We start from the raw sequence: 27187 nt of genomic DNA on the forward strand, positions 1-27187 counted from the left end.
CCTCCAATACTAAATTGGTGATCCCTTGATGCCTCAGAACATGTCTTACCAACCGATCCCTTCTTCTGGTCAAGTTGTGCCACAAACTTTAGTTATGTGATCTACCCATCTAATCTTCAGCATTCTTCTGTAGCACCGCATTTCGAAAGCTTCTATTCTCTTCTTGTCCAAACTATTTATCGTCCATGTTTCACTTCCATACATGGCTACACTCCATACGAATACTTTCAGAAATGACTTCCTGACACTTAAATCAATACTGGATGATAACAAATTTCTCTTCTTCAGAAACGCTTTCCTTGCCATTGCCAGCCTACATTTTATATCCTCTCTACTTCGACCATCATCAGTTATTTTGCTCCCCAAATAGCAAAACTCCTTTACTACTTTAAGTGCCTCTTTTCCTAATCTAATTCCCTCAGCATAACCCGACTTAATTAGACTACATTCCATTATCCTTGTTTTGCTTTTGTTGATGTTCATCTTGTATTCTCCTTTCAAGACACTGTCCATTCCATTCAACTGCTCTTCCAAGTCATTTGCTGTCTCTGACAGAATTACAATGTCATCGGCGAACCTCAAAGTTTTTATTTCTTCTCCATGAATTTTAATACCTACTCCGAATTTTTCTTTTGTTTCCTTCACTGCTTGCTCAATACACAGATTGAACAACATCGGGGAGAGGCTACAACCCTGTCTTACTCCCTTCCCAACCACTGCTTCCCTTTCATGTCCCTCGACTCTTATAACTGCCATCTGGTTTCTGTACAAATTGTAAATAGCCTTTCGCTCCCTGTATTTTACCCCTGCCACCTTTAGAATTTGAAAGAGAGTATTCCAGTCAACATTGTCAAAAGCTTTCTCTAAGTCTACACATGCTAGAAACGTAGGTTTGCCTTTCCTTAATCTTTCTTCTAAGATAAGTCGTAAGGTCAGTATTGCCTCACGTGTTCCAGTGTTTCTACGGAATCCAAACTGATCTTCCCCGAGGTTGGCTTCTACTAGTTTTTCCATTCGTCTGCAAAGAATTCGTGCTAGTATTTTGCAGCTGTGACTTATTAAACTGATAGTTCGGTAATTTTCACATCTGTCAACACCTGGTTTCTTTGGGATTGGAATTATTATATTCTTCTTGAAGTCTGAGGGTATTTCGCCTGTTTCATACATCTTGCTCACCAGATGGTAGAGTTTTGTCAGGACTGGCTCTCCCAAGGCCGTCAGTAGTTCCAATGGAATGTTGTCTACTCCGGGGGCCTTGTTTCGACTCAGGTCTTTCAGTGCTCTGTCAAACTCTTCAGGCATTATCATATCTCCCATTTCATCTTCATCTACATCCTCTTCCATTTCCATAATATTGTCCTCAAGTACATCGCCCTTGTATAGACCCTCTATATACTCCTTCCACCTTTCTGCTTTCCCTTCTTTGCTTAGAACTGGGTTTCCATCTGAGCTCTTGATATTCATACAAGTCGTTCTCTTTTCTCCAAAGGTCTCTTTAATTTTCCTGTAGGCAGTATCTATCTTACCCCTAGTGAGATAGGCATCTACATCCTTACATTTGTCCTCTAGCCATCCCTGCTTAGCCATTTTGCCCTTCCTGTCGATCTCATTTTTGAGACGTTTGTATTCCTTTTTGCGTGCTACATTTACTGCATTTTTATATTTTCTCCTTTCATCAATTAAATTCAATATTTCTTCTGTTACCCAAGGATTTCTACTAGCCCTCGTCTTTTTACCTACTTGATCCTCTGCTGCCTTCGCTACTTCATCCCTCAGAGCTACCCATTCTTCTTCTACTGTATTTCTTTCCCCCATTCCTGTCAATTGTTCCCTTATGCTCTCCCTGAAACTCTCTACAACCTCTGGTTCTTTCAGTTTATCCAGGTCCCATCTCCTTAAATTCCCACCTTTTTGCAGTTTCTTCAGTTTTAATCTACAGGTCATAACCAATAGATTGTGGTCAGAGTCCACATCTGCCCCTGGAAATGTCTTACAATTTAATACCTGGTTCCTAAATCTCTGTCTTACCATTATATAATCTATCTGATACCTTTTAGTATCTCCAGGGTTCTTCCATGTATACAACCTTCTTTCATGATTCTTAAACCAAGTGTTAGTTATGATTATGTTGTGCTCTGTGCAAAATTCTACTAGGCGGCTTCTTCTTCCATTTCTTAGCCCCAATCCATATTCACCTACTATGTTTCCTTCTCTCCCTTTTCCTACACTCGAATTCCAGTCACCCATGACTATTAAATTTTCGTCTCCCTTCACAATCTGAATAATTTCTTTTATTTCATCATACATTTCTTCAATTTCTTCGTCATCTGCAGAGCCAGTTGTCATATAAACTTGTACTACTGTAGTAGGTGTGGGCTTCGTATCTATCTTGGCCACAATAATGCGTTCACTATGCCGTTTGTAGTAGCTTACCCGCATTCCTATTTTCCTATTAATTATTAAACCTACTCCTGCATTACCCCTATTTGATTTTGTGTTTATAACCCTGTAGTCACCTGACCAGAAGTCTTGTTCCTCCTGCCACCGAACTTCACTAATTCCCACTATATCTAACTTCAACCTATCCATTTCCCTTTTTAAATTTTCTAACCTACCTGCCCGATTAAGGGATCTGACATTCCACGCTCCGATCCGTAGAACGCCAGTTTTCTTTCTCCTGATAACGACATCCTCTTGAGTAGTCCCCGCCCGGAGATCCGAATGGGGGACTATTTTACCTCCGGAATATTTTACCCAAGAGGACGCCATCATCATTTAATCATACAGTAAAGGTGCATGCCCTCGGGAAAAATTACGGCTGTAGTTTCCCCTTGCTTTCAGCCGTTCACAGTACCAGCACAGCAAGGCTGTTTTGGTTATTGTTACAAGGCCAGATCAGTCAATCATCCAGACTGTTGCCCTTGCAACTACTGAAAAGGCTGCTGCCTCTCTTCAGGAACCACACGTTTGTCTGGCCTCTCAACAGATACCCCTCCGTTGTGGTTGCACCTACGGTACGGCTATCTGTATCGCTGAGGCACGCAAGCCTCCCCACCAACGGCAAGGTCCATGTTCATGGGGGGGACCTATGCCATATCTCATCTATAATCTAGGTTTAAATTAAGTTTCACAAAAGAGAAAACTATCAAAATGGTCTACAGTGACCCTCAATTATCTTTAATTACTTATCTAATTTGTCGTAAATTACAGTGGCTGATGTGGCTTCTCAATAATTATATAACAGAAAAATCATCGCGTTTCAAATTTTTACTTCAAGTGGCAAATGTGAACACCATGAGATTTAATTGACGATCGACACTAGTATTACGTAAAAAGGGGATGTAACAGATGAGACTTCTGCAGTTCTGAGTGAAGCTTTATGCGCGCTTATACGGCATCGCGTGCGTTCATTACCTTGTCGGTGGTTAGTCAGCGTCAGGGAGCGGCGGTCGGCACAGCTCCGCGCATCTCGCCGTCTCGGAAGCAACTCTCCCCTAACTTCTCCTTACTACAATTTACCGAAGTTGGTTTAAAAAAACTATCTGGCTGTGTTTTCATCTGACCAATCAGGGTCTCAGTGTTAACCTTAAGCTCCGCCTTCAAAAATTCTGTCTATCCAATGAGAAACGTTATACTTTTCGTGGTGGGGCAATGTTTTTAAAGTTTGCAACGTAACAGAGACGCGAAAAAGTCTCACCCTAAAACTTGCAGCTGGTGTGGTCCTTTTAGTGTTGTCGTAAAATCTATACTGTTCTTCTGGAGGGCTCTAGCTTTTAACATGGGCAGGGGGGTGGTCCTAGCGGTTAGCTGGCCGCGTGGGTGTCCGTCCCTTATCGTAGGGCCTTCCAGCTTAACACGGTTCTGCTCTCGGCTTCTGTTCTCGTTTCTCCCCTCGGAACTGCGTCTGTCTCACGGTGGGAAGGTATGACATGCATTTAGGCATTCTTGTGTTAGTCTGTGGTATTCCATTTGCTCACTCGTTACTCGTATTACTTTGGTTAATTTAATGTCACGATTTATTCGGTGCTATGTGACATACTACCGGGTTTGCTTATCATGTCAGGGTTTTCATGGAAGGTGTTGGATTTGCCTGACACCTTACAATCTAAGTGGCTGTTCAAAAAGCATTTTCATCAATAAAATATCCACCAGCCAACTACAAATGCCACTTTGCTGAGATCTTCACTCATCATTCGCCAATATATGACTTAGTCCTTGACACTTTGCAAAAGTTCAGCTGATAGGAAAATATGAAATCTGGCACTGTGATGTCGTTTGATAAATTTACTGACGTTTTTTGAGTATAAAAAGGGAACCGTCAGGCTTATAACGGTTAATCTTGCCATGATTCTTTGTACTCGTTGCTAATGTTATTTAAGGGGATACGGAATCGGATTTTGGGTTAAAAAATCGAATTTTTTTTTATTGGCGTATTATATTCTGCCATGTTTCCTCTTTAAAATGACGTATCATACATAGCTCTACTACAATTATAACTATTTTATTTTTATATATTTGTGAGATCTGGTATTGCGCTTTAGTTATACACGTCTCTCGTGGCTGACCATGAACTTTTTGGCAGTACCTTTAAAGTGACATGAATTCAAATATCCCTGTTTCCAGCGACTGTTTATACACTAGTTGCCCGAAAATGTTTCTCTCTGGTTTCCTCAAGTTACTCTTTGACTTTGTGGCGGGACTGTTTTGTAAACAGTGTGATATAAGAAAGTAGTTGTTGTTGAGTTATTTCGTATTTAGTGCTTCATTTTTCGCAGTGAAAATGCCTAGAGCTAAAGCAAAAGTATTGAAAAAGCGTGTGAACTGGCAGAAGAAAAGAAATAATGATTCATTAGCAAAGCAAAGCAGTTCATCATCATCACTGTTGGAAAATGTGAATCCACTTATTACTGATTTGCCGAACGAACTTACACCAAATGAAAACAGTGCTTCTCATAAAAAACTAAGAGATTTGGAAGAGAAATATAATTTACTTGATAGAGGGAATGAAGTTTTTGAACTCATTGATACGAATATATTGTGTGAAGCTCTTGAAAACAGTTTGTGCTGCAAAAAATGTCATGGAAACGTTTCTCTGAAAGTAGAATCCCATGTTGGCCTGGCTGCCCAGTTTAATTTAATATGCAGTGTTTGTAAATACAGCTGTAAGTTTCCAAGTTCGGTTTCAGTAACTGTAAATAATGGATACAAGAAAACTGAACTTTATAGTGTAAATATTAGGTTAGTTTATGGATTGCGAGCAATTGGTAAGGGCAAAGCAGCTGGTGATATGCTATGTGGTGTTCTAAATCTTCCAAGTGCACCTTCAAAGTTTGAAGCTTACAATTATGTACTAGGATCTGCAGTTGAAGATGTAGCACAGAAGTCAATGCAGGTTGCTGTGGAAGAAGCAGTGGAAGAAAATGACGGCAGTCGTGACCTCACAGTGGCGTTTGATGGCACGTGGCAGAAAAGGGGCCACACCTCCAACAACGGTGTTGTAACAGCAACTAGTGTTGATACTGGCAAGGTTATTGATGTTGCAATAATGTCTAAATACTGTAGGTGCACAGGCAGGCTGAAAAATGAACACAGTGATGACTGTATTGCTAATTATTATGGTAGTAGTGGTGGCATGGAGGTTGCTGGGGTGAAGAAAATTTTTCATCGCTCTTCACAGTGGTATAATGTTCGCTATGTCAAATATCTGGGAGATGGTGACTCTAAAGCATTCAAAGAAGTTTTGGAAAGCAAACCATATGGGAACAGTGTAAATATAAGCAAACTTGAATGTATAGGACATGTGCAGAAGAGAATGGGTGCCAGGCTGAGAAGGTTAAAATCAGTTATGAAAGGGAAAAAACTAGATGATGGGAAAACCTTGGATGGCAGAGGAAGATTGACTGATTCCATAATAGACCACATTCAGAACTGCTATGGCCTTGCAATCAGGCAAAATACAGGCAATCTTGAAGAAATGAGGAGAGCTATATGGGCTTTATATTTCCACACCGCATCCACGGATGAGCATCCACAACATGGTTTGTGCCCCAAAGGTGAAAACAGCTGGTGTAAATACAATAGGGGACTAACAACAGGAGAGAAATACATTCACCACCACAGTCTACCATCAGCCATCATGGCAGAAATAAAGCCCATTTTCAGAGATCTGGCTGACAGAAGTCTTCTGATGAAATGTCTTCACGGAAAAACGCAGAACCCCAACGAGTGCTTGAATAGTGTGATATGGCATCGTCTCCCAAAAACAGTGTTTGTCGGAATTAATACACTACATTTTGGTGTGTATGATGCTGTGGCAACCTTCAACCTTGGAAATATAACTAAATGCCAGGTCCTTCAAAAGTTGGGTATGTGTGTTGGTTCCCGTACGGTACGTGCTATGTTCTTTTTAGATCAGCACAGACTAAGGCATGCTGATAATATAATCAAGACATTAGTGAAAAAAGCAAGACAGGTGCAGAGGGGTGCCAAAAGAAGACTTGAAGATGATTATGAAGACTGTGAAGGGGGTGTTAGCTACGGATCAGGAATGTTTTAATCTTCTTTCTCCGTTTCCCGTAAGTTTACTTTTTACTTCATCTAGGAACATTATCTCAGGTACTGGTCAACTTAGAAGTCTGAAATTTTTATGACGTAGTGACATAGGTCCCTATTACATACTGAAACAACGATTTTTTAATTACTTGATTTACAAAAGACTTAGGGGTGATAGTCTAGTAAAAAGCGATGGAAAAAATTTACTTAAAAATAAATGTACAATATCTCTGTAAGAAAATACTTTGACAATAAACTGTTGTTTCAGTATTGTTGTAACATATGAATGCACATACAGTAAAATTTTTACCTCTCTGTCTCCAGTAGTTTGTGAGAAAATGTTCCCTATAGTAGGCATATATTAACATTGCGGGGATAGGTGATTCCGTATCCCCTTAAAATCCACATGCTAATTTTCAGCTATCGATACACATTACAAGTTACGTAAAACGTTACCATAACTGGCATTTTCTTGGTTGTCGCTTGAAACTAGGAGAATGGATACCCCTTGCCGTCGCAATCAGCTGTTACGGTGAGTCTAGTGCGCCTGGTCAGGAAAGTGGACCATTTTATAATCGCCGCAACGTTTATTGAAGAGGAATCCCATTTCATATTTTGTTAAAAAGGGAAGATGATATTCATGTTTGGGCTATATCAGGTAAAATGTCTGAAATAACTCGTTCTGACCACAGTTCCAGATACTAAAAATATTATGTACATTGAGTCTCGCCTAACAGATGACGGGGGACCCTGTGAAAGTATTGTATTGTATTGTATTGTATCGAACTGGTGTCTAGAAACGACGGAGGGATTTCGTCCCCGCCGTAGCCCGCAGTGGTACGCAACTGTACAACAGGCTGCAGCAGTCCACTCAACCCATCGCCGCCCCACACCAACCCAGGGTTATTGTGCGGTTCAGCCCCTAGTGGACCCCCCCCCCCCCCCTCCCCCTAACCCGGGAACGTCTCACACCAGATGAGTGTAACCCCAATGTTTGCGTGGTAGAGTAATTATGGTGTACGCATACGTGTAGAAAGTGTTTGCGCACCAGTCGCCGACATAGTGTAACTGAGGCGGAATAAGATGAATCAGCCCGCATTCGCCGAGGCAAATGGAAAACCACCTTAAGAACCACCCACAGAATTGGCCAGCGCACCGGACCTCGACGCGCGGAAAGCACTGTGAATGTAATTATGAATTAACTTTGGAATGAAACCTAGGAAATAAAATTACTTTATCTGCAAAACGAAAGTTGATGGTGTATTGGTTTAAGGAAGTTGGTAACAAACGCCTTCTTGTGAGTTCTGTTATAATGGGAGTGTATGTGATGTTACGATTGGAAGGGAAAAGCAGCCTGTGACAGTACCACATGGTACCCACACATCGTACACAGAATCCATAAATTCATCTGATGATGGGAGTACAATGTTCCGAAAAACGTAATGGAAAGTATATAAATGGGGACTGGTTAATGTAATTTCTAGTTTCAGTTCAAAATGGTTCAAATGGCTCTGAGCACTATGGGACTTAACATCTATGGTCATCAGTCCCCTAGAACTTAGAACTACTTAAACCTAACTAACCTAAGGACAGCACACAACACCCAGTCATCACGAGGCAGAGAAAATCCCTGGCCCCGCCGGGAATCTAGTTTCAGTTGAAATGTTAATTAAAAGAGGACCAATATCCAGAAAAAATAAGATACAATCTTAAACTGATGCCCAAATATTGTGCATAAACAGGGTGCTGCAGAAAATTTGCGACAAACTTCGAGGACTTGTAGAGGACATCTTGAGGAACAAATCGAGACCAGGAACCCGTGTCCGAAAACGTCACACTACGACGCTACAGAGCGTCAAAGTTGCAGGGTCCAACACCTGACACTGGGCCATCCCATCGGCGGAAAATGAGACTTTGTACGCTGACGGGTCATAGGTGGAACGTCTCGAAATGTTGTTTGTTATTCAGTGATCGCGATTGATTGTCACGGTCGCCAGTGGAGAGGATGGAGCTAGCTGCTGCGTAGACAGGCCTTGTGTCTTATGATTTCGATGACCTGTTGCTTTGGTGGATAATGATTTCGGACACGGCTTTCCATCTGCAGTTTATTTTTCTCCTGTATACCGAAAAACAATGGAGATTTTAGAAGGCTCCAGGAGAAAAGTAATCTGCGTATGGAAACCTGTGTCCGGAACCGTCATCCATCGAGGCAACAGAGCATCACATTCGCAGGAGACAAGGCTTTTCTGCGTAGCAGCTAGCTGCATCTTCCCCACTGGCGATCGTGGCAATGTGTTGCGGTCACTGAATAACAAGCGACGTTGCGAGATGTTCCACCTACGGTATATAATTATACAAATTTGCTGCCGAAGGAGTAGCCTAGTAGCAGGGCCGGCCGCTGTGGCCGAGCGGTTCTAAGCTCTTCAGCCCGGAACCGCGCTGGTGCTACGGTCGCAGGTTCGAATCCTGCATCGGGCATGGATGTGTGTGATGTCCTTAGGTTAATTAGGTTTAAGTAGTTCTAAGTCTAGAGGACTGATGACCTCAGATGTTAGGTCCCATAGTGCTTAGAGCCTAGTGGCAGGCGCCGGCGCCTGTAACCGACGCTCTGTTGAGCAGTCGTTGGAGGATGTCTCGGACACGCGTCCTTAACATCGATTTGTTCCTCAAGACACCTTCTACAACCTCTCGAAGTCTGTCACAAAATTTCTGTGACACCCTGTATACGCTTTCACCTGGTCTCAAGTTAAGTTCTGAGCCAGCCTCAGTAATAATCAGGTCCGAGTACATTCCCTTTATTCCTCTTTTCAGTATATTCAGCTTTTTACTTGAAGACTAAGGATTTTCTAGGGCTGAGTGACCTTGGTATGTGGCTGCCGTGTTCCTCTATATTTTTACATTGTGGCGCTTCACTTTTCCACTTAAATGGAGCGTAGCTTCACCACTGAATAGTAAGCGTGGACAGACATTGTCTTCCATCTCCATATTCATACTGACCTGACAAAACTCTGCATGTTGTTGTCTGCCATCATGAAGGGCTTGGAGCAGTAGAATCCTGCATGGTTTGAAGCAAACGTCGTCAGAAAACACACCAGACAGACAAGTGAGGAATGGCTAACTCTCGGCTGACACGACGAATAGACTACTATGAGCTACGTGCAAAACTCTTACATGCGCTCTAAGTCTTGAATGAATACATAATACCGATATGTGGACTTGATCTTACATAAACTACTAGTTTTTTGGAACTGCTGTTGCCGTCCTCGAATGCTTTGAGCTGTAGGAGGTGTAGTGCCGTGCTCTCGATGCAAATCACACCCTACAGTTGTAACTGAATTGCCCTTGTTGAAACGGAGAACGCAAAATGCTTCTGTTACTATGTTATCGCTGTCTCGACTCGACGCACAAAGGGTAATGAACGAGCGAGAGAGCAAGATGCGCAGGGAGAACGATACCGGCAACTTAGGACTGGCGCCAGTGTCAACTTTTAGATCCGACGAGCAAGTTAATACTTACCTCAAGTTTTTATCTTGATTCAGGCAGAAGATATGGTCTTGTGTAATCGTATGTATAGGCGTTGGAGAAAAGTGTGGAAATACTGCGGCAAGTGGATGCTTGACATAAATGCAAAAAATGGTTCAAATGGGCCGGCCGAAGTGGCCGTGCGGTTAAAGGCACTGCAGTCTGGAACCGCAAGACCGCTGCGGTCGCAGGTTCGAATCCTGCCTCGGGCATGGATGTTTGTGATGTCCTTAGGTTAGTTAGGTTTAACTAGTTCTAAGTTCTAGGGGACTAATGACCTCAGCAGTTGAGTCCCATAGTGCTCAGAGCCATTTGAACCATTTTTTTTGGTTCAAATGGCTCTGAGCACTATGCGACTTAACTTCTGAGGTCATCAGTCCCCTAGAACTTAGAACTAATTAAACCTAACTAACCTAAGGACATCACACACATCCATGCCCGAGGCAGGATTCGAACCTGCGACCGTAGCGGTCACGCGGTTCCAGACTGAAGCGCCTTTAACCGCACGGCCACACCGGCCGGCAGACATAAATGCAGATGCTAGCCAAACCTGTAGGTTGTGCTATTGTATTTGACCACGAACTTCATCTGTGCAATATGCTCAACACGTTCCAAGTGTCAGTGCAGTTGTTATTGCGTTACGTCGATGCTAAGAGTATTCGAACGTGGACAAATTGTTGGTGATCCTATGGTGGGTGCTTCCGTAAGCAAGGTAATCAAAGTGTTTGGTGTTACAAGAGGTCCGTATCGCAGATTTATACCACTTGTAGGAAAAGCAGAAAACCATCATCCGCAGGGTCACATCGCGGACGAAAAAGTGTGCTGAGTGATCGTTATGGACACTTATAGAAGAAGATTGTGACGAAATACAAGAGGACGACAGCTACAAAGTTCACTGCAGAACTGAATGTCGCACTCGTGATCCCTGTCAGCACCAAAACAAGACGAAGAGAACTCCATAAGCAGGACATTGCAGAGCGTGCTGGAATTCCATAACCACACGTCAGTGATGCAAGTGCCCGTAACAGGAAAACGTGGTGTCTTAGCCATAAAATCTGGGCTATTGAGCAAAGGAAAAAAGTTTCGGTTGAGTCTTGCTTCACACAGTTTACGTGTCAAGAGTGAAACATGGCGGGGATTTGGTGATGATTTGGGCAGCCATATAGTGGTATTCCATGGGCCTCACAGTTACTATGCAAGGTCACATTACTGCCAAAGACTATTTTGGCTGATCAGCTCCACCACATCCTACAATGTTTATTCTCCAATAGCGACGCTGTGTTCCAGGGCCCCTGTTCCCACAGCTCGCTTCGTCCAGGATTGGTTTTGTAAGCACGAGGCCTTTGTGGACTACTTTGGATAGAAGGGTGAGTGATCGCTATCCACCTCCATCATCGTTACCTGAACTGGTCACTATTTTGCAAGAATAATGGTATAAGATTTCCATACAGGACCTATATTATACATCCATTCCGAGACGACTGGAAGATGTTTTGGATGCCAAAGATTTTTTTATAGGCTGTCAGACACGGCAATATGTCGTTGTTTTTGCTTTTCTACATTTCGTCCACCCCCTGTTTCTGTTTGGAACAACCACATTTGAACCACTGACTCCGAAGAAAGGAAGACTGAAGGACTGCTTTCCTTCTTTATCTGTTTCCACCGTTCCGACTGATGCCATGAGGCTAAATTAAACAGGAATCATCTACAGAGCGAAATAAGGATGAAGATCTCAGGGAAATATTTCGAGTGAACAGGAGATAACGTATTCAAACTGTGGTGTCACCGCCAGACACCACACTTACTAGGTGGTAGCCTTTAAATCGGCCGCAGTCCGTTAGTATACGTCGGACCCGCGTGAAGCCACTATCAGTGATTGCAGACCGAGCGCCGCCACACGGCAGGTCTAGAGAGACTTCCTAGCACTCGCCCCAGTTGTACAACCGACTTTGCTAGCGATGGTTCACTGAAAAAATACGCTCTCATTTGCCGAGACGATAGTTAGCATAGCCTTCAGCTACGTCATTTGCTACGACCTAGCAAGGCGCCATTACCAGTCACTATTGATACTGTAATCATGTACCGTCAAGAGCGACGCTCATCATTAATGGATTAAAGTTAAGTATTCCACCAGCTACGTCCGTTTTTCTAAAGTCTAATTTCCTTGTCCTGTTCCAGACCTCACGCGAGCCTGGGTGAGCTAAAACGCGTGTCTTTCGGCTTCCTATAGTACCCGGTGTTGGCTCTCCTGCCAACCCACAACAATGGCGACGAGGCAACACCGCGTTCGTAACTATACTGCCCTGATTTACTTGTGTAATGGCTTCGCCACCATCTCCAGATGTACTATCCGAATTTTATCGCTTACAGAATCAGCAGACGCAGGCCTTACTGGATGCCCTTGGACAGCTCGTCCCGGGTCAACGTGCAATGCAAAACGATGCGGCAGCCGCCGCTCCACTGCTAACGCAGCCACAACACGCAGTTGCACCAACTTTTCGTCCTTTGATGCTGCACTGGAAAGCTGGACGGAGTGGTCACGCCAACTTGGATTCCATCTCGCCGCCTACAGAATTCATGGTAACGAGTGGCAGCCTTTTTTATTGTCCTCCAAAGGGGTGCACACGTACCGTGTGATAGTCAAATTATTTCCCCGACGCGACGTAGCAACTCTGTCCTACGACGAAATTTTGTCTGCATTAGATGCATATTTCAAAGAATCACTCAATGTAGTTGCCAAACGGTATACCCTCTTTCGTACAAAACGTACGGCAGGTCAGACTAATAGGGAGTGGGTTGCCACCTTGCAAGGCCTTACTAGCGATTGTGCTTTTGAGTGTCAATGTGGACTCCCTTATTCAGATACTATGGTACGTGATGCAATTGCACAGAATGCTTCTGATGTTCGTATATGGGAACCGATTTTGAATCTAGTCAATCCCTCCCTTCAACAAGTGATGGACATATTGGATCAGCAGGACACACTTGACTTTGCTCAGGAATCATTTGAAACCTCGCCACCCGTGTGTCAGGTTAACCGGCCCGCCGGGCGAGCTGCACCGAACAGTAAACAGTCCTCGCGCCCGGCCACGCCGCTGACGCCAGGCTCTCAGCCACATGTGCCGCGCCAGCAAGCAAATGCAGAGCTAAAATAATGCCCGCGGTGTGCCACTAGACATTCGCGTGAGAATTGCCCGCCACGCCAAGCTATTTGCTTTTACTGTAATAAAAAAGGACATGTTCAAAGTGTTTGCCAGAAAAAGCTCATATCGGAAACTCAAAATCATTCCAGGCCCTTTGCTTTGCGTCAGAATCGGAATTGAACCAAGGATACTCAGGCTCACGAAACTTTGCCCATGGAAATTCATATAGTTCATGCCACTCCGCCCAGTGCCACTCTCTCTAACAGTGACTGTGTTCGTCCCACAATTAGTGTGCGTCGACGTCGCCGGCACTCCCGTCAAGTTGCAAGTGATTTTGTACCAGTGTCAGCAGGACAATAAACTTTTTGTGGACTTGGACATTAATGGCAAAGTGATACCATTCCAGCTCGATACCGGGGCTGTAGTTTCACTGATCAATCAGGACACTTACAAACTGCTGGGCACTCCTCCGTTGCGTGCCACTACTGTTAAGTTAACTAGCTATGCAGGTCCAGAGATCCCTGTGTTACGACAGTGCAGCCTGCTTGCAACATACAAGGGACAAACAAAACCTGTGTCATTTTACGTCCTTCGTTCTTCTTCTGTAGTGAACTTGTTTGGTTTCAATTTATTTCAGTTGTTTAACTTGTCTATAGTAAATCAGGTCCTATCAGTGAACCAGACTGTGCCTTCAGACAGTGTTTCTCGTCTATGTGAAGAATTTGCAGACATTTTTGCACCAGGCCTCAGTTGCGCTAAGAACTATAAAGCACATTTGGAATTGAAAGTAAACGCGCAACCGAAATTTTTCAGAGTGCGCAATGTTCCCCACGCATTGCGTGATGAGGTCGCAAAAACATTACACGATTTGGAATCACAAGGTGTAATTGAACGTGTGCAGGCTTCTCTCTGGGCATCACCCTTAGTAATTTTGCCAAAACCTTCCAGAAAATTGAGACTTTGTGTGGACTTCAAGGCAACAGTGAATCCACAACTAGTGATTGCAACTTTTCCTTTACCCCGCCCGGAAGATCTTTTTGACAAACTGTGCCCGGGTGCATATTTTACGAAATTGGACGTAGCAGATGCGTACTTGCAAATACTGGTGGACGAAGAATCCCAGCGCATTTTGGTGTTTAACACGCATCTCGGTTTGTATCGATTCAAACGACTGCCATTCGGGTGTGTATCCACCCCTGCATTGTTTCAGCAATATCTACAAACTGTTTGTGCGTCGGTCCCTACTGCAGCAAACTATCTGGACGATATTGTGATCTCCGGACAGACAAAAGAAGAACATTTAGCCAATCTCAGAACATTATTTCCGGTCTTGCGACAAAATGGTCTTCGCTTGCGGAAGGACAAATGCGTGTTTTTTGCTCATGACTTACCTTATCTGGGACGTGTACTCAATGCCCAAGGCATACATCCCAGTCCAGAGCACCTCCGTGCCATACAAGACTTGCCTTCGCCACAGAATTTGAAGCAGCTACAGAGTGTGCTGGGAAAAATGAATTACTATAACAAATATGTTCCCCATGCCTCTTCCATTTCAGCTCCGCTTCATCGCTTACGCCATAAAGGTGTTCCGTTCGTCTGGACGACGGAATGCGAACGCGCCTTTCGCCAGTTGAAATCGGCGTTGCTTTCCAATACTTGCCTTACGCCATTCGATCCCCAGAAGCCCCTTTTGTTGATGGTGGATCCATCGGATTTCGGGATCGGTGCTGTGCTTGCGCACAAAGATGGTTCGCACGATCGCCCTATTTCCTTTGCGTCCAAATTGCTCTCGTCTGCGCAATGAAGTTATTCACAGATCGAGAAAGAAGCATTGGCTCTCGTATTTGGTGTTACAAAATTTCATGATTTCTTGTATGGTCGTCACTTTACCACCATCACCGACCACAAACCTTTGACATCGCTTTTTCATCCGGCCAAGCCTGTACCTCCACGTACAGCGCAGAAATTCATTCGATGGTCTATTTTCCTTTCGCAGTACCGCTACGATATCTTGTACCGGTCCACTGCTAAGCACGGAAACGCCGATGCGTTGTCCCGTTTGCCTGTTGCTGAGGATAGAGCATTTGATTCCTCCGAACTTGCTTGCATGTTCATTGATTTGGAAACCGATGACGTGGTCGAATCGTTTCTGATTGATTTTCGTCATGTAGCTAAGGCCACAGCTGCCGACCCTGTCCTTGCTACCGTTCTGCGTTTTGTTGCTACGCAATGGCCCTTGTCAAAGTCATGGATCGGGGATCCATTGGTTCGCCGATTTTTTGCTCACAAGGAGAAACTTTTTCTACGACGTGGTGTTTTGCTGTTGCGTTCCGATAATGATCAGTCCAGGGTCGTGGTCCCACGTTCGTTACAATCCTCTGTCTTACAGCCACTTCCCCTTGGCAACGCTTACACATCGATTTTGCTGGTCCATTCTGTAATGCTCATTGGTTGGTTGTGGTAGATTCATTCAGTAATTTTCTTTTTGTTGTCCGGATGTCTTCCACGACGTCATCTGCCACCATCCAAGCGTTATCTGCTATCTTTTGCATTGAAGGTCTTCCACAGACTATTGTTTCCGACAATGGCCCACAATTCGTGTCCGCAGAATTTCAGTCATTCTGCAAGGTCAATGGTATTCAACATCTGACGTCCGCGCCGTTTTCGCCACAGTCAAACGGTGACACTGGACGATTGGTCAGGACTTTCAAGTCACAGATGTTGAAGTTGAAAGCGTCGCATTCTCGGGAGGACGCGTTATTGCTCTTTTTGTCCTCGTATCGCTCTCAGCCCCGAGATGGTCGCTCGCCGGCTGAGTTGCTCCATGGTCGCCCAAGTCGAACCTTGATGTCTTTGCTACATCCGCCGCATCAGGTTCCTGTGCAGCGGCAGACACCTGCTTTTGCCCCAGCCGACGTTGTCTACTACCGCCACTATCGAGTTTCACGGCGTTGGCTCGAAGGGCGCATTCTTCGCTGCCTCGGCCGCGCTATGTATCTGGTTTTGGGGGCCTCTGGTGAGGTGCGTCGGCATGTCAATCAGCTGCGCCTCTCTCGTCACACGGGATCTGCCGCTCCCCGTCTGCTTTCAGCGACGGTGCCGTCCGGTCAGCGCCCTGGGGACCCATCTACTGGCTCGCCACAGCCCCAGGTGTTACCGACGCTGCCTTCCATTTTGCCCCATGGCGACGCGCCGCCGCCGCCGCCTGTTCTCCCGCCGGCGACGCCCGCAGTGGACACGTCGCTGCAACCGCCGGGAGCCTCCCTGGATCATGCGCCGCCGATCGCTTCCCGTGACCAGTTGTCCTCCGACATGGAACTCTTGCCTGCTCCGGACCATATGTCGTCTTCGCCCGTCGGGTGCCCCGGCCCGATGGAGGTCGACCTTTCTGCCCCTCCTATCTCTCTGCGGGCGCATACACCGCATGTTGGCGTGCACCCTGGAGCAGGTTTTCAGGCGTTTCCTAGCTCCCCGCGGTCCGAATGGCAGGGTGCGGGTGGCACAGCCTCGCCTGTTGTTAGGCTCCCCACCTCGTCGCATACGTCAACATGGGGTCCTCCCCACGGCGGGCGGAAGCCTTATGCCACAACCGTGCGCCGATTTGCGGGGGAGGAATGTGGTGTCACCGCCAGACACCACACTTGCTAGGTGGTAGCCTTTAAATCGGTCGCGGTCCGTTAGTATACGTCGGACCCGCGTGTCGCCACTATCAGTGATTGCAGACTGAGCGCCGCCACACGGCAGGTCTAGAGAGACTTCCTAGCACTTGCCCCAGTTGCACAACCGACTTTGCTAGCGATGGTTCACTGACAAAATACGCTCTCATTTGCCGAGACGATAGTTTGCATAGCCTTCAGCTACGTCATTTGCTACGACCTAGCAAGGCGCCATTACCAGTTACTATTGATACTGAATCATGTACAGTCAAGCGCGACGCTCATCATTAATGGATTAAAGTTAAGTATTCCACCAGCTACGTCCGTTTTTCTAAAGTCTAATTTCCTTGTCCTGTTCCAGACCTCACGCCAGCCTGCGTGAGCTAAAACGCGTGTCTTTCGGCTTCCTCTAGTACCCGGTGTTGGCTCTCTTGCCAACCCACAACACAAACCGTTTCCCTGCAATGTACCGAACTCATGCAACACATCAGGTGCAAAAATCTGTAGAAATCAGGGGTAGTGGCATACAACCTTGAGAATAGGCAGAATCTCCTGTTTCAGTAGGCAGAGATTGTAGCTCACAGTTCAGAATAGCAGACCTTAGCCATGGGACTTAAAATATGTGTCAACAACTTTAATAGGAATTTGGAATGTTCACTTAGCCATGCGTGAAAGCAACCACGTGATACCGATAAACAATAGACGAATACGCACTGTACTTTACATCTTGAAGGAAATAACAACCTGTTACAGACTGACTCCTACAGAGAGGACAACAGCAACAAGCCACTTTTTACAATGCTATTTATTTAAATAGCGCCGTTACCGGTTCCGAACAGAAAGGTTCTTCTTCAGACGGCTAGTTTTCGTTAAGATACGTTGCACATTAGCATTCACTTTTTGTTTTCCGAAATGCCGAAATGTCCTTGGGGTGGTGGTGGCCTACAACCAAAACATTGTCTCACACCTTGTTTTGTTGTAGGCCACCACCACGCCAAGGAAATTTCGTCATTTGGAAAAATAAAAAGTGAAAGATAATGTAAAAGGTTGCCTTTATGTTACCGGTATCAGCGCTATTTATATAAATAAATAGCATTGTAAAAAGTGGCTCGTTGCTGTTGTCTTCTCTGTAAGAGTCAATCTATATTTTGCACACAGCCACGGGTTCAGAATGTTAGTTTTAGACAAAATAGCAATAATAACATGATAAGACGTATAACTGATGTCCTTGGAACTCCACCACCTCTTTGACAGTCTGTCACTTTTTTGACGTAGACTTTAAGGGATAGTGTTGAAAGCACCAATATTTTCACACTATGGTGGCCATGTTGACCGGGAGCATTTTATACGACAAACCCATTGTGAATCATCGTGGTTAATGATGAGTATTAAATTCACCCCACGCACCTGCCTCTATAGAAATAATTTTTCTTTACTTGACGTACCTGTAGAGGTTTGTAAGTAATTCCTAGAAACTACTGTCACTGAATCGTTTTGTTGGTGTTGGTAACTCTCATTTTTCGCTGTCTCTTCGGTGACTTCTGTAGGCTCCGAGTGAAGCTTTCATGAAATTTGACGGTTCTTCCTTGATGAAGGACTGTTGTCGCAGGAGCACAACGTCCGCACTGGCAACTATAAGGGACGACCAACAAGTTTCAGTTCGAAGACCGTACGCAAATCAGGCAAAATCGCCGTGAGCACTGGGACAATCACCCGCCGACACACCAGGTTGACGATACCCATTTGGTAAAAAACCGCGTCCTGCTGCGTGAAGAAGTCCGTAACTGCCTGCTGCATATCCTCGTCCGATAGGAATCGTCGACCCTTAAAGGTCTTTTAAAGGGACCGCAGGCGTGATAATCGCGTAAGGAGAGATCAGGACTATACAGCGGATGCGCGGGTGTCTCCCACTTTTGTTTACTGGCCTCCCAGATGGACCGGCGTCTTGTCTCGAATCGCAAGCAGTGTGGAACTTGACGCACTATTCCACAACGCTGCTTGTCGACAGACATGCTGTCCCGCACACATTTTCATTCTCCGATGGATGTCTACCGGTGTTGGCCTTCGGCAGCCAAGAAAAGAATAACAGCAGATTGGTCATGCTGGGAAGCATTTAGTAACAACGTCGCACGTGCACACGTCGGAAAGGCACGAATGCCACACTAATGTATTGCTTACATGTCGGTGCTTGTATAGCCGCATTGGAGTCGACCTACGGTGCATATATGCTGCAGCAACGCCCTCAAATGGAAACTTTTTGATCGCACATTATACATGCCAGTCGAGTGTGTATCTATCTCCGTCGTGACAATATCGTAACAGAGGCAGCGCTCCGGCTGACTAGAAATGAATGTGTGTATGTGATGTTCAGCGAGTCGCCATTAGGACAACAGAATAAACTCAGTAAAAATAAAGTAGTATTCGAACAAAGAAAATCGTTTAAAATTGTGAATCGGTGTCAGCTCTTAGAGCTATCTGCGTCGTGGAAGCTGACAGTAGCGGACAGGTACTAAACGATTTTGCACAGGTCAATGTTTTATGAACGGTGGACAGCACTATATCGAATGCTGTGAATATGTATTATTGAAATAAGGACGATACGAAAAGTAGAAGATGTCATTGCAGGAACAGTTGTATACAGATGTAGTGATTTTACCGAGAATCACTCGACTACAGCTCCAAAGAAACTGTAGGCCTGAAAATGGATAAAAAAATGGTACTAACCCATGCTATGTTAAAGACGACATTGAAGACTGACAAGGAAGTAAACGTGCAGCGCTCAACAGTTAGTCCGCACTTACTGTAAGCAAAGTAGAGTGTATTAACACTGCGGTAGAAAGTTCAGGGGAAACCAACAATTTAGTTATATGAACAACAAATGTGTACATCGACAGTAGAGACGATCGAGGCAACTCGTGTATTAAAAATGAGTTGGAAATCGGTGTACCCAAACCAAGGAGTACTCACGAGACCGAATAGCAATGAACGAGACAGGGGATCGGTACGTCTCCCACTAATGCAGAGTAGAAGAGTATGGTGCATTTTTCGTATACACCGAAGGTATGTCTCGGCCACCGAGCAATTCCGAGCGTAACATTGGTCGACTGCACTCCATGGCAATAAGCCACTTAATCCCCCCAGGTTATGTCTGGAAAAAATGAAGCCATTTTCAACGTGACAACGAAAGATAAAAACTGCATGCAGACTGAGTTCAGATCGGTGCAGTGGGCAAAGAGTGTTGTAGCTATTGCAAACCTCATGTCAATGAAATTTTATGTTCCTCGTTTCTTTGTCGTCAAGGAGAGCCTGATAGAAAACGTAGATATCAACGTTACTGACGAGGAACTTTCAGTGGAACTGGATCCAAAAGTGAAAATTCTTGATGTTCACCGTAACTTGAAGAAGGATTCGAGACACGGAGAAGATAAATATGTCCCGTCTCAGTCAGGTAAAGTTACTCTACTTTCGCTCGTCAGAGACTTTCGACAGCTGTCTACACCACGAATGATGTAGATCCACATGTTCAGAATGTCATACTGTACTAGAAATATCTCCGATACCGGCTCACCCAGTGTCGCGGTGGTGTAAGATGTACAAAATGTGCCGGTTCATACAACGTAACTGAATGTAATGTCGAGAGAGTTATTCAATGTGTCTACTTCTAGGGCCCCCATCTAGCGACGGACAAAAACTCGCCGAATTTCTAAAGCAGAAGCGCATTAAGTGCTTGACGTGTTGTAATATGACGGTGGAACAGGCACTACAGTTAGAAAACGGTAGCTCTTACATAGGACGTGTTGCTGTCCCACCACCAGTCTTCAGTATTTCCGACTTCTCGCCGTTGCAGTACTGTTGATCGGAGACGCTCGCAAGCAGCCCGCCTGCTAATTGCTGGCCGTCTTTGCCGCCGCCAGAGGTGTTATTCCAGACCAACACCAGCCGACCACGGCGCAACCGGTCAAGTGATCCGGCCGCAGTCAAAACCGAGCTGGCCAGCTCCACCGTTCGTCCAACCTAGTAGCCTGCACAGTAACAAGGAAGTTACGGAAGGGTACTAGTAAGTCAGAACCTGCGGACACAAGTACCCAGAGACTCCTATGGTAGAAGCTCGCTAACCTGTCCCCTACGGACCCGGACAATTGTCAGAACGCAAAAAAAGGCGGATTTCAGAGGAACACTGTTATTGACGCGTAACATCACAATACAATAGAGTACACCTTTAATTTTCACCTAGAGATTTTGTGTGAATTATCGTTCCGTGTTAAAACGTCGAAACACCACAAAATCTCACACAAAAGTGTAATGTACGGTAGTGCCGGTACTGTAAAATCTGTCTGTATCGCATGGTAAAATATTGTTACTGGCAGTGAAAAATTAACAACTGTACACACCTTATTACACTACTGCAGTGACACGCAACTGTCTCATCCCGTGCAGCAAGAGTTTTTGTAGTTTAAGCCAGAATCATTAACCCTAGCATTACCAACGGGGGGGGCCTCGTAGGCCCACTGACTCAGTTTTTCTATGTTGTATCCACACCCTTTGATATATGAACTTGAAAGCAAAGGTAATTGTTCGTTATTGAATGTACTATTGAGTCATTACAGAATTTCGGAATAAAAATGTAATTAAAATTCATTTACTTGATTTAATTCTCTGTGGGCCTTAGAAGCCCACCCGTTGGTAATAGCAAGGAAAGATTTACGAGGTTGAGTCTCTCGTTTCAAATTCTTAGCATGAAACGAATTTTGGCATTGTTGCCTTCAGACATATTATTATGAAGCGGACCATTGTTATTTTCAGTGTTTCTGCTGCTGTTGAACCAGCAACATGAGTAGACATCGTTTACGTGATAGTTCCATTGAAAGAGTGCTAGAAGAAGTTTTGAACGAATCAGATTTAGAGGAAAGTGAAGTGGATGATGATGTGGAAGAAATTAGAACTGATTCATCGTCTGAGAATGAAGATGAGGTTGAAGCCAATCCACCAGATGATAATGATACGGAATGTGATAAATTCATTGCAAAAAGTGGACGAGAGTATATTACGAAGCCATCTCGACAATATCGGCGTTCTGTACAAAATATAGTGCGAGAAAGAATGGGGCTAGGACAACAAGGAAGAATTGCGTCTCCGAAAGAGGCTATAGAGCTCTTTTTTACACCTCAAATTATGAATCTAATAAAACTACACACAAATGAAGAGGCTTCTCGACTAGGTATTCAGCACACAGATGAAGATGAGTTATTTTGTTATATAGGACTCTTGCTAATCATGAGTTCAAATCATGACAATAAGATACCTGTCCAAGATTTATGGTCTTTGCTTCAGGGCCGACAAGTGTACTATGGATCAATGAGTCGGACCCGATTTTTCGAATTGACTAAAATATTGAGGTTTGATGATAAGAACACAAGACAAATTCGTCGCCAGACTGACAAGTTTGCTCCAATGAGGGAAATTTTTGAAAGCTTCAATTCTTCACTTCCATTGTATTTCATTCCTGGTCTACATACAAAAGTGGATGAGATGTTGTCTTTGTTCCGTGGTCGCTGTCCATTCAAGGTGTTTCTAAAAGAAAAACCTGGAAAATACGGCATTCTAATTCGAATGCTGTCTGATTCTGAGACTAGATATGTGATCAGCATGGACATCTATACAGGCAAGTCAGGAAATACACAGCATTCAAATGGACCGATGGAAATTGTAAAGAGACTAATAAAACCTATTGAAAAATCAGGCCGTAATGTTACCACAGATCGATACTATACTTCAGTGGAGCTTGCTGAGACTCTATGGAATGATTTTCACCTCACACTTGTTGGCACCCTACAGTCTAACAGACGACACATACCTGAAGAGCTGAAGACTACAACTGGCCGCAGTTTACACTCTTCCATCTTTGCTTATACTGACCCTCAGACACAGAGGCCACCAGTTACTCTTGCATCAACGCTAGTCCGCGAGAAGCCAAAACGACTGCTGTTGATGCTTTCAACTTATCACTCAGAAGGGGTGTTGAATGAAGACTCAAAAAAGACTAACATAAATCTTTTTTATAATTCTACAAAGGGAGGCGTGGACACCATAGACCAGATGGCAAGACACTACAGCACAAAGAGAGGAACAAGAAGATGGCCTTTGTCCCTCTTCTACACACTCATTGACATAGCAGCAATAAATGCATATTCACTCTTCCTCCTCAACTTTCCGAATTGGAAAAAGAATTTGCTAAACCGCAGAAGAGTTTTTATCACTAACTTAGGTCTCGAACTAATAAGATCTCAAGTAGATAAACGGGCACAAAATTTGTATGGACTTCAGAAGCCAGTAATAATGGCAATGGAAAGCATCACACAACGGAAGCTCAGCTGCTCTGTAGAACCATCATCCTCAACAGCAGAATCAGGAACACGTGGACGGTGCCACCTATGCTGCCAAGAAGCTGCATCTAAAAAGATCAAGTACAACAAGCTGGGAAAGTCAACTGTTACCTGCTCTCAGTGCCACAAACACGTCTGTGGGAAACACTGCAGGAAGACAGTGTTGTGTGAAAAATGCGTTGCAGAATGAGACAGTAAATTTTGTTTGCTTCATGTAGTGTATCGAATTAAAAAAGTCGTTTTTATAAGAAAACACTATTTTGAAACATTATTCCAAAAAATATATAAACTGAATCTCGTGATTTGTTCATTTTATTCCTATTATAATAACATCTTTTATTATCCAGTATACAAAAACAATGTCTAAGCATTTTGAATTGTTATTAGAGGTATCAGAAGTAAATAAACTTGATTTATGATAAAATAAATTGTGGTATTCTTTATGGGCCTTTGAGGCCCCCCCCCCGTTGGTATTACATGTAACAAAAAATACGTTGGTAATGCTAGGGTTAATGCTATACAATTTATCAGGAATCACCTTAAGCTCTTTAACTAAGTTTTCAAATTTAGGAATAAATTCATTGGCAGCTGTTTAGTTTGCAGACAGCTTCTCGATGGAAATTATTACAAAAAAAAGTTTCAAGTGGCTCTGAGCACTATGGGACTTAACATCTGAGGTCATCAGTCCCCTAGATCTTAGAACTACTTAAACCTAACTAACCTAAGGAGATCACACTCATCCACGCCCGAGGCAGGATTCGAACCTGCGACCGTAGCAGGCGCGCGGTTCCGGACTGAGCGCCTAGAACCGCTCGGCCACCGCGGCCGGAGAAATAATTACATTTCGAATCCGATGTCGTTTTCTTTACCGATGTAGCCAGCTTTCAGTCGCTGTTTACTTTTAATTTTCATTGTCTACATCTAATTTTTCATAGAAAAACAGTGCTTTTTCTTTTATGATTGGTCTAGGCAACGCAGTTCCCTGTCTTCTCTCCTGCTCAAACGACACCCACTAAGCACTTTCTAGAATTTCACTTTTAGGGCTCTTCAAAGTCTTGCATAGTTTCAGTCCTTTCTAATCATCCATCATCATGACTTTCAAAAGTTTTGTTATCTTTTCTCTAGTCTTTAACAGTTGTTATGCCAACGTATATATCACTTACAATGTTCTGAAGAGACTCTCCTTTGTCTAACGTTCGCACGCTGTCAGTTTCTCCGCAATAGACGGCGTCCCATGTTTACGTTCAGTTGATGCCCTGATTTAGTCTTATACACTTTAATGTGTAAGAAGAACACTGTTACTATTTTCTAATTCAATGCATGTACGATTACACTTACTGATCGAATTAAAAACTGATTATTTCACACAGACAATTCTGCTGGAACAACATTCGCAACTGATCATTATACCAGAGGCTGAAAATACCGCTTCAGTTGTAAGGTTCTTTTTATTTTTCAGTACTTAAACACGACCGGTTTCGGGTTCTTACATGCCCATCATCAGGTGTTATAAATTTGTGCTATGACCCCGAGCGCCGTGATAGACGAGTACAGGACGCGGTGTACCGCGAACGAAAATGTCAACCAGGCACTGGCCATACGTATTAATCTGGACTACTCTAAGAACACAATAATTAATAACAGCAATCTAGAAAGCCTTCTCCAACAACGTCCAACAGCTGTGCGTGTGTGTACCGTCGGCTGTGTCTATGTAGATACTAAAAATGAAAAGAGTGAACTATTTCGCCTACCGAAAAAAATGGCTCTAAGCACTATGGGGCTTAACATCTGAGGTCAGCAGTCCCCTAGACTTAAAACTACTTAAATCTAACTAACGTAAGGACATCACACACATCCATGCCCGAGGCAGGATTCGAAACTGCGACTGTAGCAGCAGCGCGGTTCCGGACTGAAGCGCCTAGAACCGCTCGACCACGGCGGCCTGCTCACCTACCAAAAGAGGCGTCAATTCACACGTCTCACAGCTATACCACTGGCTGTTAAAAGGCCAATAAGATACAGTATGACTATCACACGTAACGGTATCGTAATAATAGTGGACTCAGTCTCCACTGTGCAAATACTGACATCAAATGGTAAAGACAGAGGAGTTGTTATTCACCATATCAAATAGTTGTTGTATCAGAACTACGAAGAAACGTTACGGAGATATCATTTGCGTGGACGAAATGGCTTACTGGGATTGTGGGGAATGAGAAATCTGAAAAACTGGGAAAGAATGCGACAAAGAATACAGTACAACAGAGATGGATTCCAGTGGTTCTGTAATCAAAGGCATGGCCGAAAACGAATGGAACAAGGCGCGGGAGACCAAAGATCTGGAAAAAGGCACCTGGTACAGACAAATCGACCCACAATATTACCGAGAGCCGAATGGTATGCTGATAAATGGAATATGAAATACAAATGGCGTAGGGAACAAGAGACAGTTAGTAAGAACCATTGCGAGGTTGAAATTCAATCATAGCTAACACCGTCAACATTTCTACAGAATCCAAGTCATACCATCACCATACTGAGACTGTGAGGAGATCCAGGACGTCACACACATATAGTTTGGCTGCTCTAGACACAGAAAAAATAGACTGGCAACTTGCGGAGCTGGTCCACGTAAATCAAGAACTTCCCTCGAATGTGTTAACACTCTTGACAACATTGAATAAAGACATTTATAAATTGCTTGTGGAATTCGTATTAAAATTTCGGAATTAAATTCTAACCGTTCAGTTTGGATTTATGCTAAAGTTACACAGCGTAAGTCATGTAAGACGTAACACACATTTTACTTTGTGAACGGTTCCAAATATCGAAACGAGAAGTTTCCGCAGTCTGTGGTGTACTGAGGTCACTTAATGTTTTGCACTGATAACCCTCTCAATTCTGGTATCAACCAAGATATTGAAACAAGTACGGCTTTTTTGAAATGGAACCGTATACTTTTCATAAATGCAATCAATAGCTCGTGGACAGACAGTTACAGTGATACAGCGCTTGCTGATATTGACGTTGAAGCCTTTCGCGAAAGAATCCGAGGATGTACTAAAACTGGAAAGCACTGCGGCCAGAGTAGGCTGTTGCGGTGTAAACACCGCCAAGCAGAGCTCTCGTGCTACACCCCATCGTTATGTGCAGCAAGACAGACCTACGCTAGTCCTGTAGGACGTAGATACAGGGTCAGCTATCATATTTGTGTATGGAACTACGGCATATGTCAGTTTCTGGGGCGTCAGGTGGGGCATAGAAAAACTATTTCGAATGCACGTACGTGTCCAGGTTTTATGGAAATAACTACAGTTTCGTCAACAGTTTTCCATTTAGACCCTCTCCGTCACTATTACTTGTCAAAGCTGATACAAAAACGCCGGTCGTTCGTACTTCATAATGATGAACAGTCCTATTCACGGAAAAAAGAAACTACTGTATTAACTTTCCTAGATTTGAAAAAAAAAATACCTGACCTATCTTTGCCTGGAGACGCCTGAATGCATCTTAAAGGTAAAACACCTGGTTTCGGACAAATGTATCTATAAGTACTACTCGAAATTCTAATTGTACGGAAAGCACTTTTAAATAAACCAAACATTTTATTCATAATGACTGACGATATGTCACCAACGAAATAAATACTTTCCTTAACGAAGCGTAGTTTTACACTTCACTTAAACATGTGCTCAAATTGTTTACCATCGACTGCAAGGCACATTTGCAATCGCCGTTCGAGAGATAGATGAGTACATGAAAGTACACTGGATGATATACCGTTGTATGCTTTGGCTATTCGACGGCGCATATCGTCTGGCGTAGTTGGGGCTCCATGATAGACTTCATTTCTCACAGTTCCCATAGAAAGAAATCAGAAGGAATCAAATTAGGGGACCTGGCTGGCAATTTTATTGGAACGATCAGGATG

The sequence above is a fragment of the Schistocerca americana genome, chromosome X (genome assembly GCF_021461395.2).
Source record: "Schistocerca americana isolate TAMUIC-IGC-003095 chromosome X, iqSchAmer2.1, whole genome shotgun sequence".
NCBI lineage: Eukaryota > Metazoa > Arthropoda > Insecta > Orthoptera > Acrididae > Schistocerca > Schistocerca americana.